The 12096-nt window shown below is 41.2% G+C and overlaps 1 protein-coding gene across 2 annotated transcripts in view; it reads right to left on the bottom strand.

The window, feature by feature from the left end:
* Nucleotides 1-12096, bottom strand: part of elfn1a (extracellular leucine-rich repeat and fibronectin type III domain containing 1a) — an 848877-nt gene that overhangs the window by 669561 nt on the left and 167220 nt on the right. The window lies entirely within an intron of this gene.

Below are 12096 nucleotides of genomic sequence, written 5' to 3'. Positions count from 1 at the left end.
AGAATGTCAGGTTGTACAGCACCCTGATGTGTGGAGTACAAGTCCAAGGAGATTATGCTCAACCTTTATAACACACTGGTGAGGCCACATCTGGAGTACTGTGTGCAGTTTTGGTCTCCAGGCTACAAACGTGACATAGCAGCACTAGGAAAAGTCCAGAGAAGAGCAGCTAGGCTGATTCCAGGGCTACAGAGGATGAATTATGAAGAAAGATTAAAAGAGCTGAGCCTTTACAGTTTAGGCAAAAGAAGATTAAGAAGTGACATGATTGAAGGGTTTAAAATTATGAAGGGAGTTAGTCCAGTGGATCGAGACTGTTATTTTAAAATGAGTTCATCAAGAACATGGGGACAAAGTTGAAAACTTGTTAAGGGTAAATTTTGCGCAAACATTAGGAAGTTTTTCTTTACACAAAGAACGATAGACACTTGGACTAAGCTAACAAGTAGCATGATAAACAGTAAGACTTGATGTTATTTTAGAAGAAATAAGATAGGACTGGCAACCTTTGTTGGGCTGAATGGCCTGTTCTCGTCTGGATTGTTCTAATCGAACCTTGTGCCAATCTAACACTGGGCACAGGGCCACAATGCAGTTGCCAATTCATCTAACACACAACTCTTCACTGAAGGCTACCATACACAATAATTATGCAAAGAGGTCAGAAATGAGGCTTGCCAGACAAAGCTCAAGCTGAAGCATCAACCTTCATTCAGGCATTTTCCTTTATACTGAACACTGGGAGCTTAGTGAACAAGGAAATGCTTTTTGTGGTGAATGATGCCAGCTCGCCAGAGTGCAAGAATTGTAATATTGCAATATAATAAGAATACTGCATAATTCTATGGAAGTCTTTTACTGCAAGAGCTCACCAATTGAAACATTAAATTATTACTATAAGGGCAGCTTAAGGGCAGTTGAGGTAATTTCTAAATTATTTGATAAGAGCTGAGCTTGGCATTTTTTTAAAGACAATTGAGATGCTTTGGGCTCTGAACATTCGCTCTTGGGAAATTGAAAGGGTCGTAACAAGTAACAAATGTTTAAAGGCTGCATTTATTGGGTCAGCACAGCTAAAAGGAAAGGTGGGGGCGGGAAGGACGGCATTTGTCAGGGGAACCCAGTGCTTGAATGTTTATTATGGTGGAAAGCCAAGCGCAATGGGAACAGAAGGAAAGGCTTCAGATTAGTGAGGTGCAGCCAGGCTTGTTTTATTTTACCACTATATTGCAAGGGATAGCCATTTTGTCCCCTTCGGAATTGTTATTGCTGTGACCTCTTCAGTGTTATAGCTTCTTGCAAAGAAAGTTACAGGATTAATATTACATACTGTATTGTCAAGCGTGTGTTCATTCACACAAGCATGCCAGGATTTATGGGAGAGAGGTGTAGAAACCACTAACCAGCTCAAATATTTATCTGCCCCTCTCTAGTTTCAAGGAAGTTGACTTAAAATAAAATCCAACTCAAGTGTCTGCCCATCAGCACGACGCCATCCACCTTTAACACAATACTCCTGGTGAGATTCCAGTTGTCTACTGGCCAAGAGTGAGTCAAGATTCATTACTCTTACTGAGTGTGTGTATTGACACTTCCCAGTGGTGTCAACTATCATCACCAACCAGGATTTCCTCCTGGAGCCCTGTTACGCAACATGTATGCGTGTGGTTGTGCATGTACTTTTCCTATGTAACCATTTATGTCCAGCAAATTAACCAAGGAGAACATGAGGTCATCCTTCCATCTTCCAAACCCGCTTATACAGAGCAGCCTCACGAGGAAGCTGGAGCTTATCCCATCAAGAAGCAGATGCAAGGCAGGAACAATCCTTGGATAGTGCATCAGTCCATCGCAGGGTGAACACAGCTACCCACCACACATACACTAGAGCCAATTAACTATCATCATTTCATCTGGACTGTGGGATGAAATCAGAGCACCTGGAGGAAACCCAAAGTGGAAAAACATGCATAATCCATATAGGAAGCACCCGTGACATGAACACTGGTCTCCGTGCTCTGTGGCAGAAGTGCTATCACCGCACCACCATACCAACCTGATGAGATCACATATCATTGTTTATGTGTAGTATTTCTATATAAGAAGCTCCTATTTAATGATAAGATGTTTGCCATTTGGTATCTTTAGATCTACAGTATAAAGATGTAAGGTGTGTTACAGATCATACTATTTATCTGTATGTTGATTGGTGCAAACTGATCTAATACTTAGCGCTTCTATGCAAATTATGCTGAATTCATAAAATAATGCTCTGACACATTTACTCAATCTAATATAGTGAACCAAGCTGTTCATATGCAGGATTCCCTCGGGCTTGTTGTAATAAAGGATGTCCATATTGGAAACCATTATAATGGTGATCGTGACTGTTATTTAAAAAAAAAAAAATCTCCAGCAGCCCCAAACTTTTGTCATCCATCTGTTCCTTCATTATTTAAAATAAAATAAATAATGAGCTGGACTGCCCTCTCAATGAAAAATGTGGGTGTGTGTTGATGTCTATTGACTCAATATAGACAACAAATAAGAAAGTATTAACTACAGGAAAAAATCATCTAGCCATCTATCTATCTATTATATAATGCCTTGCACATCTATCTATCTGTCTATCTATCTATTATATATAGAGCCTTGCATATCTATCTATTATATTTAGTGCCTTTCACATCAATCTATCTATCTATCTATTGTATATAGTGCCTTTCACATCAATCTATCTATCTATCTATTATATATAGTGCCTTTCACATCAGTCTATCTATCTATTGTATATAGTGCCTTTCACATCAATCTATATCTATTGTATATAGTGCCTTGCACATCTATCTATCTATCCATCCATCCATCCATCCATTCATCCATCCATCCCTGGCTCCAGACTAAACTGGTAAGGAGGACTCCTTTAAATAATATGCAGATTATGACATGATAAAGTCCCAAAAATCCAACAAGTGGCAATATACCTGACAGTGTGGATTGGGTAGGCTTGACATGATATTTGGAGGGGCTTAGCCTAGCAAAATGACCCCCTGGAGCTGGGCCTGTATCTATCTATTGTAAATAACTGCTTTTCTATTTATCTGTACATTATCTGAAAAAATGCCTTCAGTAACAGGTTTGTAGAATGCAGCAGTGCTATTGAGTGCTAGCACATTGCATAATGACCCCTCCATACTTGGACTCCCACCGAGGCCATTTAGAGTTGAATAGCTTTGGGATCTGGGAGGAAACTGGAGTTGTCTGAGAAAATTGACCTGAAAATTGGAATAATGTGCACAGTGTATATAGACAGAGAGAGGTATTTTATGTTCAATGCAGTGTCTTCAAATAATAAATAATTTTTTAGATTTAATTAAATAAATACACAAGGAGATAAGGAACAAAAAGCATATATTTCATCCAACTTCACATTTTTCTAATTTGCTTATCCAGGGCAGAGTTGCAGGGAAGCTGGGGCCTATCCCAGCAAGAAGGGAGCACAGGGCAGGAACAATCCCAGGACAAGGTGCCACTCCATCGTAGGGTGACACGTATTTCATGATACGTGTAATTATTTATGCTCACATATCACTGTTCACTATTATCACATATCACTATTTCATAAAATACTTATTTATTAGTGTATTTAATTTTGTCTGCATTATTATTTTTATATTCCTATAAAATTTAGTTCAATAATAATAATAATAACAGTAATACTACTAATAGTAATTATCCCCCTTAATCCAGGCACAGATCAGGCACAAACAGGGAAAAGCACCAGATATGTGCGAGTCTATCACAGGGCACACTTGCATATGGACTACTTTCACTTATAGAGTCCAAAACATGCATAACTTTATGATGTGGGAGGAAACCTGCAGAACATTTGCAGACGCAGGGAGAACATCAAACTCCATGCTGACAGAAACAGGGACAGGATTTGCATCCAAGACTGTAGAGCTAAGGCAGTACTGAGCTATTTAAGACGTGGTCTAGATCAATGTTTTCCAGACCAGTACCAGGACCACTGAATATTTGAATCAGTGAATTTTCAGGTCACCTTTTGTAGTTAATGTGAAGACAGAAGACATAAAAAGAGAGTATTGGCACTTATGTGCTTCCACTTTAGGCACTAATTACTGATACACAGTGTCACACACGTGCACATGGGAGGCAGCTAAAGGGTCTAAATGAGTAATTCCACGCCAGACCAGGGGGTGGCGGAATGCACTGACCTAAATTCCACATAGGCCCTAAAGATGGCATTTCTAGTTCTGGACCCTTGGATGACGTCACTTCCAGTGAAGAACCCATAACTGAAGAGACTTCCTGTTCTGGCCGTTTGATTACATCACATTCAGGTCCGAACTTATGGAAGAGGACCCTTCTGCTTCCGCCCTTGATGACTTCACTTCCTTTTCTGGCCTTTATAGCCGCCATATTTGACTAACCTAATCAGTTCTGTTTTGGACTCCATTCTGAGCACATCAGTGCTAGCAATTTACCCATTTGCAGCCAGGGAATATTATATGGGTGGTTGCCCCAAACCTTTTTATGACTCTTGTGTCTGCTTTTTGTGACAACAGTAAATACATTTATTGTATTTTCCACCTCCCCAGTCCGCAAAGATTTCCTCAGTCTTCTTCTGGTCCACAAATTAAAAAGGTTGAAAGAAGGCTGGTCTAGATAGATAAATAAATTCCCAGAGTGTTGTAAATTTTGGAAAAAGGCAGAAGCATGACAACAGCCGTAAAGATTTAGAAGAAGGACGCCAGATGAAAATGCACACGGTGAATGGGAGCAGTCCATAGAAAAGCCAACAAAACGTCCATCCTCATATTTATGGTATTAATACACTCTGTAAAAACAGCTTTTATTTACTTAACTGGTAACATCTGAAAGTGTCTTGTAATCCATTGTCTTATTTAGTTCAACAGTTAAAACGAAATGACACCAGTCTGCATACCTGCTATAGAAAGTAGAATGCTCTTCAGTTCTTCTGTTTTCATACACACGGTCGGTTGTATAGTCCTTCTTTTACCTGAATATTTGAAAGTGTATTAAAATATTTCATCGGATTGAATGAACCAAATTCAGCATCAGAAAGGGCAAAATATTTGTGTATGTAGCAAGGTCACTCTGCGTGTAAATGGCACATTCAATGAACAGTGATTGGAATTACAGCCTTGACTGGCAGCTTGAGGATGCCAGCAACTGACCTTTACTTAATTATCTATTTGAACTTTTTCAGATTCTTTTTACCTTTTGTTAACATGTTAATATCCTGCACTTGACTGCATTAAGGAGCACATCTACCGCTGAAGACATCCTCCTCACATACACACACAAACACACATGCACACACACACGCTGGTGGCTGCTAGTGCATGCACACCTGCTCAGAAGGTCAGCAAAGTGCACGTCAGAAGAGCCAGGCCTGAGCATTATCCGACTTCTAAAGGCAACAAATCCAATGACCTTCTGCCAGGGTTCCAGTCTTTGCTGACTCCTTTTAATTGATGTTGACAGGGATTTTGTAAGAGGGCCTCAGAATGTTTACTGTTTGTTTAGCACAGGGCAAGATGAATTGCAGTGTTTAGCCTCAGACACAACACTGCACTGATCTGCTCAACAAAAGGACAATTGTCATCAACAGTGAAGTCGAACGCTGGCACCTTACTGCTTGGTTCTATTTTCTACTATGGTATTATCATAACAATGCTGTTTTCATACACGGCTTTACTTACTTGTGTTTGTTCCAGGCAATTAAAAAACAGGATGTCACAGGCATTTGTACTGCACTCTCACAATTCTAGGAAAATGCATTTGATTTTTTGGCTTGTAAGAGGTGTGCACGTTCTCCTCATTTCTGTATGGTGTCTCGCTCCAGCTTCTTCCCACTTGTGATGTTACTCTGTGACTCTTATTTGAATCATTTGAAGTGTGAATGTGCGTGCGTGTGTGTGTGTGTGAACGTGACCGACAGTAGCATTTCATTCTTTGTTACCTGATGCTTCTAGTATAAGACAGTAACCCGAAACACAGAAAAAATGGATCAAAATGGTGTCACACACGTACGCATGGGAGGCAGCTAAGGGGCTTGAGTAAGGGCAATTCCGAATCAGACCGGGATGTGGCAGAGTGCACTGATTCTTTTTCTCCTTGGCCTGCAGATCATCCACAGGAGATTCCACCTGGCGCTGTTGATGTCAATTCAGGGTTCGAGCATATGGAGGAAGACCTTGTCGGCTCCGACCCCTTTGATGTCACGTCCGGGTTCGAGCCTATGGCTGAAGACCCTTATGAGCCCGACCCCTCTGACTTCACTTCCTGTCTTCCCCTTTAAAAGCCTCTACCTTTTCCTTATTCCCTCAGTTCTGTTTTGGTCTTAGTTTTGTGCACATCAGTGCTGTATAAACATTTTTACGACTTTGCAGCCAGGATACCAACTATACGGGTGGCTGCCCCAAACCTTGTTATGGCTCTGTGTGGAGTTTCTGACAGTGGTAATGCGGGGGAATCATCTAATTGTTAGACGTTTAGAATCTAGAATGTTAATAATAATAATAATAATAAAACATTTTATTTAATAGGTGCCCTTCTTAACGCTCAAAGTCACCTTACAATGAAATTAAACAACATTAATAAAATATAAAAACAAAGAGGACCATAAAATCAAATAGTAATAAGGTACAGAGGTAGTAGCAAACATACAAAGATAACAGGCAGTAACCATGTTAAATTCAGAATTGGTATGCCAGTTTGAAAAGATTTCAAATGTATTATTGAGTCTAGTTGATGGATACGAGAGGGAAGAGAACTCCAGAGTTGAGGAGCACTATGAGAGAACGCTGGAGCTCCCATAGAGCAGAGTTTGATGTGTGGTACAGAAAGTAAAGCTGCAGATGACGATCTGAGGGAACAACAGGGAGGAGATTAGTCAGATATGGTGTAGCAAGGTTGTGGAGAGCTTTAAATGTTAAGAGCAGTATTTTGTATTGTATTTGGTAGCAAACCGGGAGCCAGTGCAGTTGAGAGAGAATAGGTTTAATATGTTCAGTGGATTTAGAACAGGTCGTTATCATAGCAGCAGAATTTTGAATAAGTTGTAATGATAAGTCAAGCAAAATGGCACCTTTTATTGGCTAAGTAAAAAGATAACAATATGCAAGCTTTCGAGGGAACTCAGGCCCCTTCTTCAGGCAAGATTACATTGAGACCTGGAAACGTTTTTTTCATTCTTAAACTGTCCTTTGTAGGTAAACATGTGCTCACTGAAGCCTTATCTTTCTGTTTATGCTGGACAAAAATGGAACCTAAAGTGGTCTTCTGCTGTTGTAGGACATCTGCCTCAAGATCTGATGTGTGGTGCATTCTGAGGTGCTCTACTGCTCACCATGGTTGTACAGAATGGTCATCTGAGTTACCATAGCCTTTCTGTCAGCTCAAACCAGTCTGGCCATTTTACGTGTTTCCATCCACAGAATCACTGTGTGTTTTTTGTTTTTCACATCACTCTGAGTAAGTGCTACAGGCTTTTTGTGCATGAAAATCTCAGGCGATCAGCAGTTACAGAAATACTCAGACTAGCCTATCTGGCCCCCAAAAAACATGCCATGGTTGAAGTCACTGTGATCACATTTTTAACCCATTCTGGTGTTTGGTGTGAAGCTCCTGACCTCTATCTGCAGGATTTTATGCATTGGTCTGCTGCCATATTATTGGCCGATTAGATAATTATATGGGTCAGCAGATGTACAGGTTTTCCTAATAATTTTCTCAGTGAGTGTATATATACATTCAGGGTTCGATCCCTGTAAGGGGTGTGAAGAATAGGGAGCACTGTCGTCTCCTTGAACCCTCAGACCAGATGCCAGACAAAAGTCCAATAATTACATTTATTTGCACAATAATGTGCACCAAGCACCCTCCACTCCACAATACTCATAAATAATAAAATACTCTACTACAATAATCAATTCTCCACTCACAGACATGTTATCACCCTTCCTCCCATCTCAGCTCAACGCTCTAGTGTTTCCCCCAGTCTTTTATAGTCCTTGACCCAGAAGTGCTTCTGATCCTTCAGTCCATGTGATTCGTAACACTTCCGGGTCAGGTGAAAACTCCTTTTCTTCATCCCGGAATTATGTCATTTCCTCTGTTGCTGTTACTTGGACGTACTTCCGGGTTATAGGGAAAATACAAGTCTTTGGGCCTCCCAGTGGAGTCCTCTGGCGGCACCCACGGTATCCAGCAGGGCTGTGAATAAAGACTCCAATGTCCATGATGCCCTGCTGGCATTTGGGGCACCTCCATATTGCAGGGAGGGCTCCATCTGGCAGCTTGGGGGTATTGGCCGGGAGAAACTGCCGGCCATATTCCACAGGGGATGCAAAAGAGCATACACCTAATGAGCCCCAATAAGGGCGAAACACGTGTTGTGTATCTTTACATTATTTGGCAGATACTGTACAACATATATACATATATATATATATATATATATATATATATATATATATATATATATATATATATATATTATATTAAAAATCCTGGGATTAGACAAGACTTTTTAGCCTGGGACAAGACAAAGCTTTTTCAGAAAGAAAATATCATGTCCCGTGAGATGAGACTTTGAGCGATGAGATTTAACCACTCCACAGGACCGGAAACAAAAGACAAATAGTAGATGACAAAGTAGAATTTCATAAAGATGTTCAAAAATGTTGGGGTGATACACATGCAGAGCAGGTTAGAGATAATGAAAGTACTAAATTTTGAAAGTCTCAAGAAAATGATAGTAAATATCGCATTTACGGAAATTATTACTTGGTGAAATAACAGAACAGCGAAAAGAGATTGAATATATGGACGTAGGCGATATGACAGAAGTATGCAGATATTTTTTGGATTTAAACATTAAGTCAGAGACTTGTAGATCGTGTAATTCATGTTGCCATCAGGGAAAAGTAGTGTTTCTTCCCAGTGAAGAGGCGTATCCACGAGAATTAAAAGATTTGTTGTTTGGTGAAAGTGAAATCCACATGCGTGAGTGGCAGAGATGTGAAGTGGCTGGCGCATAGTGCAGGCCAGGGGGTTGGCGAGTGAAGCAAGCAGGTGGAGAAGCCCCCTAGTATATATATATACAAGACTCCAGTAAATTCTATTAATATAATAAAATATGTAATTTATGGGCAGTGGTATCCAGGAGAATGAGTATGAATCCTGGCCCATACCCTGTCTAATTGGAGTCTGTTTGGATTTTACTGCTGTATCCGAAAGGCAGGCCTATGATTTTGACAATGTATGCCCCGCAACAAACCACCAAGTGTTCAGAGATGGTTCCTGTCATAGGCTCCGGCTTCAGATGATTCTAAATTTGAACTGAGTGGATCCAATGGATGGATGACTACTGTAGATAGATGGGTGGTTGAATCTATGGGGTAAAGTGGAATGAGATATTCACCTAAATGTGCAGGTAGACCTGGATTTGAGGAGCGTTGAATCATGCATTCAGCATGTGTAATTGGATGGATGGATAGACAGATGGATAACAACAACAACTTACTGTAATAATATTAAGGAGGCATAAACCCATGGCAAACTTAAAATGCAGTAGAAAAGATGGACTTCATTAAGATATCCGCGTGAAGCATGTCCCAGGGGACACTTTTTCAAAGGGTACATTGCCCTTGCACTTTTCTGAATTCACTCTGTAGTAGAGTACAAAGAAACTGTGAAGGATACAAGGGAATAAAAAGCTCAGCCGCAGGCCTTTCAGTAACACAGAAGGCCCCAGTTCACTAAACAATAACCTGCAGTCATCTCTTCAGAAAAGCCCGTAGAGGAAAGGCACTGCTGAAAAAAAAATTATCTAAGGAGGCTCATTTGATTGAAACCTACTTAGGGATTTTTCTTTACTCTTTATTAAGAAAAACAACCCTGCCTTACCTTAAAATTAGCAATTTAGGTGTGAGGATCATAGTATACTTTTTAGGTAACAAACTGTGACAGACATAAGAAGCCGTGTCTTGATTCAATTAAAAGCAGAATGTAAGTGAAGCATTTCTTTAAAGCATGGCCTTGCAAATATTTAGCAACAGTGTATGGTGGGCTCTTATTAGGTGAGATGCTTTGAAGCTCCTTGGGCAATCGCACATGCCTTGCTCAGGTTTGACTGGTCGGTGCCCATTAAATGGCACAGATTGATGGTGGCCTGGTCACAAACATGGGCTTATAGGCTGTAGTCTTAGGCAACAATTACAGTGGCTGCAAAAAGTATTTGCTGCATTCATCCTACTTGAATGGGTTTGAGCACAAAAAAACTGGCCAGCAAAATAAAAAGCATGCAGTGAGTAGGACATTTACGAAGGTGTTGGTATTCAAAATTATGAATCTAAGATCATACAGGAAATAAACAATTGCGGACATTATGGTTGTGTTTACAGAACTGAAGGAACACTTCAACTTAATAAAATAGCAGAAAAGGCCAAGAAAGTCTTTTTGCAAAATTCATGAAAGTATAATGCAAGCAAGCAACTTCCAATATCCCGGAATATATGAAGAACGATGTTGATGGAGCCAAGGCCAAGCAAAGTTTCTGGAGAAACAAGAGCTGATGAGGAAACAAGCTCCCTCCAAGAAAAAGACTGCTACAGACACAAGCGTGTTCCATACTCAAGTATGGCACAGAAATGTTTTCCCTTACAATGTCTCTAAAAAAGAAGATCACAAGCTTTGAACTATGGTGGTACAGGAGGACTTTGAAATTTTTTGCCAGGAACGAGGAGGTGCTGTAAAGAGTCATTGAAGTGGAAGGAATACTGAGGAGGAAGTGGCAGTTCCTTTGTTGCATCACAAGAAACTTGGCTAGAGGAGAGTTATGCAAGACTTTGGAAAAGAACGAGACAAACAAAGGGAAAGGAAGGAGAAGAGGAACATTGTGGATGGATGACATCCAGGGAATGACAGGCAACCTGTGACAACAGGCAGAATATTAGCCTAGAAAAAGGTAAGGCCTAGTAGAAAAACAAAGATGGAAGCAAGGTTCCGAGTCTGAAGTTTACTTATGACCGCAAGTGATTGTGTGGTGGATGGATGAATGAATTATGTGTTGGCCATTTGCTGGCCTTCACTGGTAACTTCAATGCCATCGGGTAAGTGACAGCTGCCACTACTCTTCTCTTTCACTCCACTCACCCCAGGGACAGTCAAACTGACAACATGCAAGGTTGCAGAAGCCAGGCCTGCATATTGTGGTGGACTGCCAGGATGCCTCGACAGTGGCAGGACCGGGTGAGAGAGCTTGTTCAGGGCATAACCACCCCTGGAGCACTAGGTGGTGGCAGCGGTGCCTCAGAGTCCCATAGGGCCCCTTGGGAATTGGAGTTTGGAGCAGCTTAGCTGGGTTCCATGGGTGCTGCCAGGCCAGAAGTGCTACCGGAAAAAGATCATTGGACAGCTGTAGCCTGAATCGGGTGGAAGAGGACAAAGCTTACTGAAGGAGGAGTTGAGGCAAAGAGAGGGGAAGAAAAAGAAGAAGAGAACTGTGTTTGTGTAGTGCGTTAAACTGTGCTGTACAGGTGGGAAACGGTTGCAAGGCATTTCCCACAAGAAAAAAGGAAAAAAATAAAAGCGTTTGTGTCTGTCTGTGTCGGCTTTGGGCGGCGGGAGTGCCCTCTGCAGGCCACAATATCCACAGCTACTTTATCCCAGCTAATTTAGTGGAATTCTCAGAAGTCCCAAGTAATTGAAAATCATCAGGACTTTTCAGACATTACTTCCTCCAGTGTGCCCATTGCAAATGTGAGGGATGGCCGACAGTTTATCCCAGCCAATACACCCAAGCCGCCAGATGGAGCCATCCCTGCAACATGGAGGGGCCCTGAATTCCAGCAGGGCATCATGGAACTTGGAGTCTTTCATCACAGCCCTACTGGATACCGTGGGGGCTGCCAGGGGACGCTGCAGGGAGGCTCAAGGACTTGTATTTTCCATATAACCCGGAAGTACTTCCCAGTCACGGGGACAGAAGAAATTATGTACTTCTGGGTTGAAGAAAAGAAGGAGTTTGCGTCTGACCCGGAA

The sequence above is a fragment of the Erpetoichthys calabaricus genome, chromosome 11 (genome assembly GCF_900747795.2).
Source record: "Erpetoichthys calabaricus chromosome 11, fErpCal1.3, whole genome shotgun sequence".
In the NCBI taxonomy this organism is placed as follows: Eukaryota; Metazoa; Chordata; class Cladistia; order Polypteriformes; family Polypteridae; genus Erpetoichthys; species Erpetoichthys calabaricus.
Note: the sequence above shows the minus strand (reverse complement) of the source record. Positions and strands in the feature narration are given on the sequence as shown.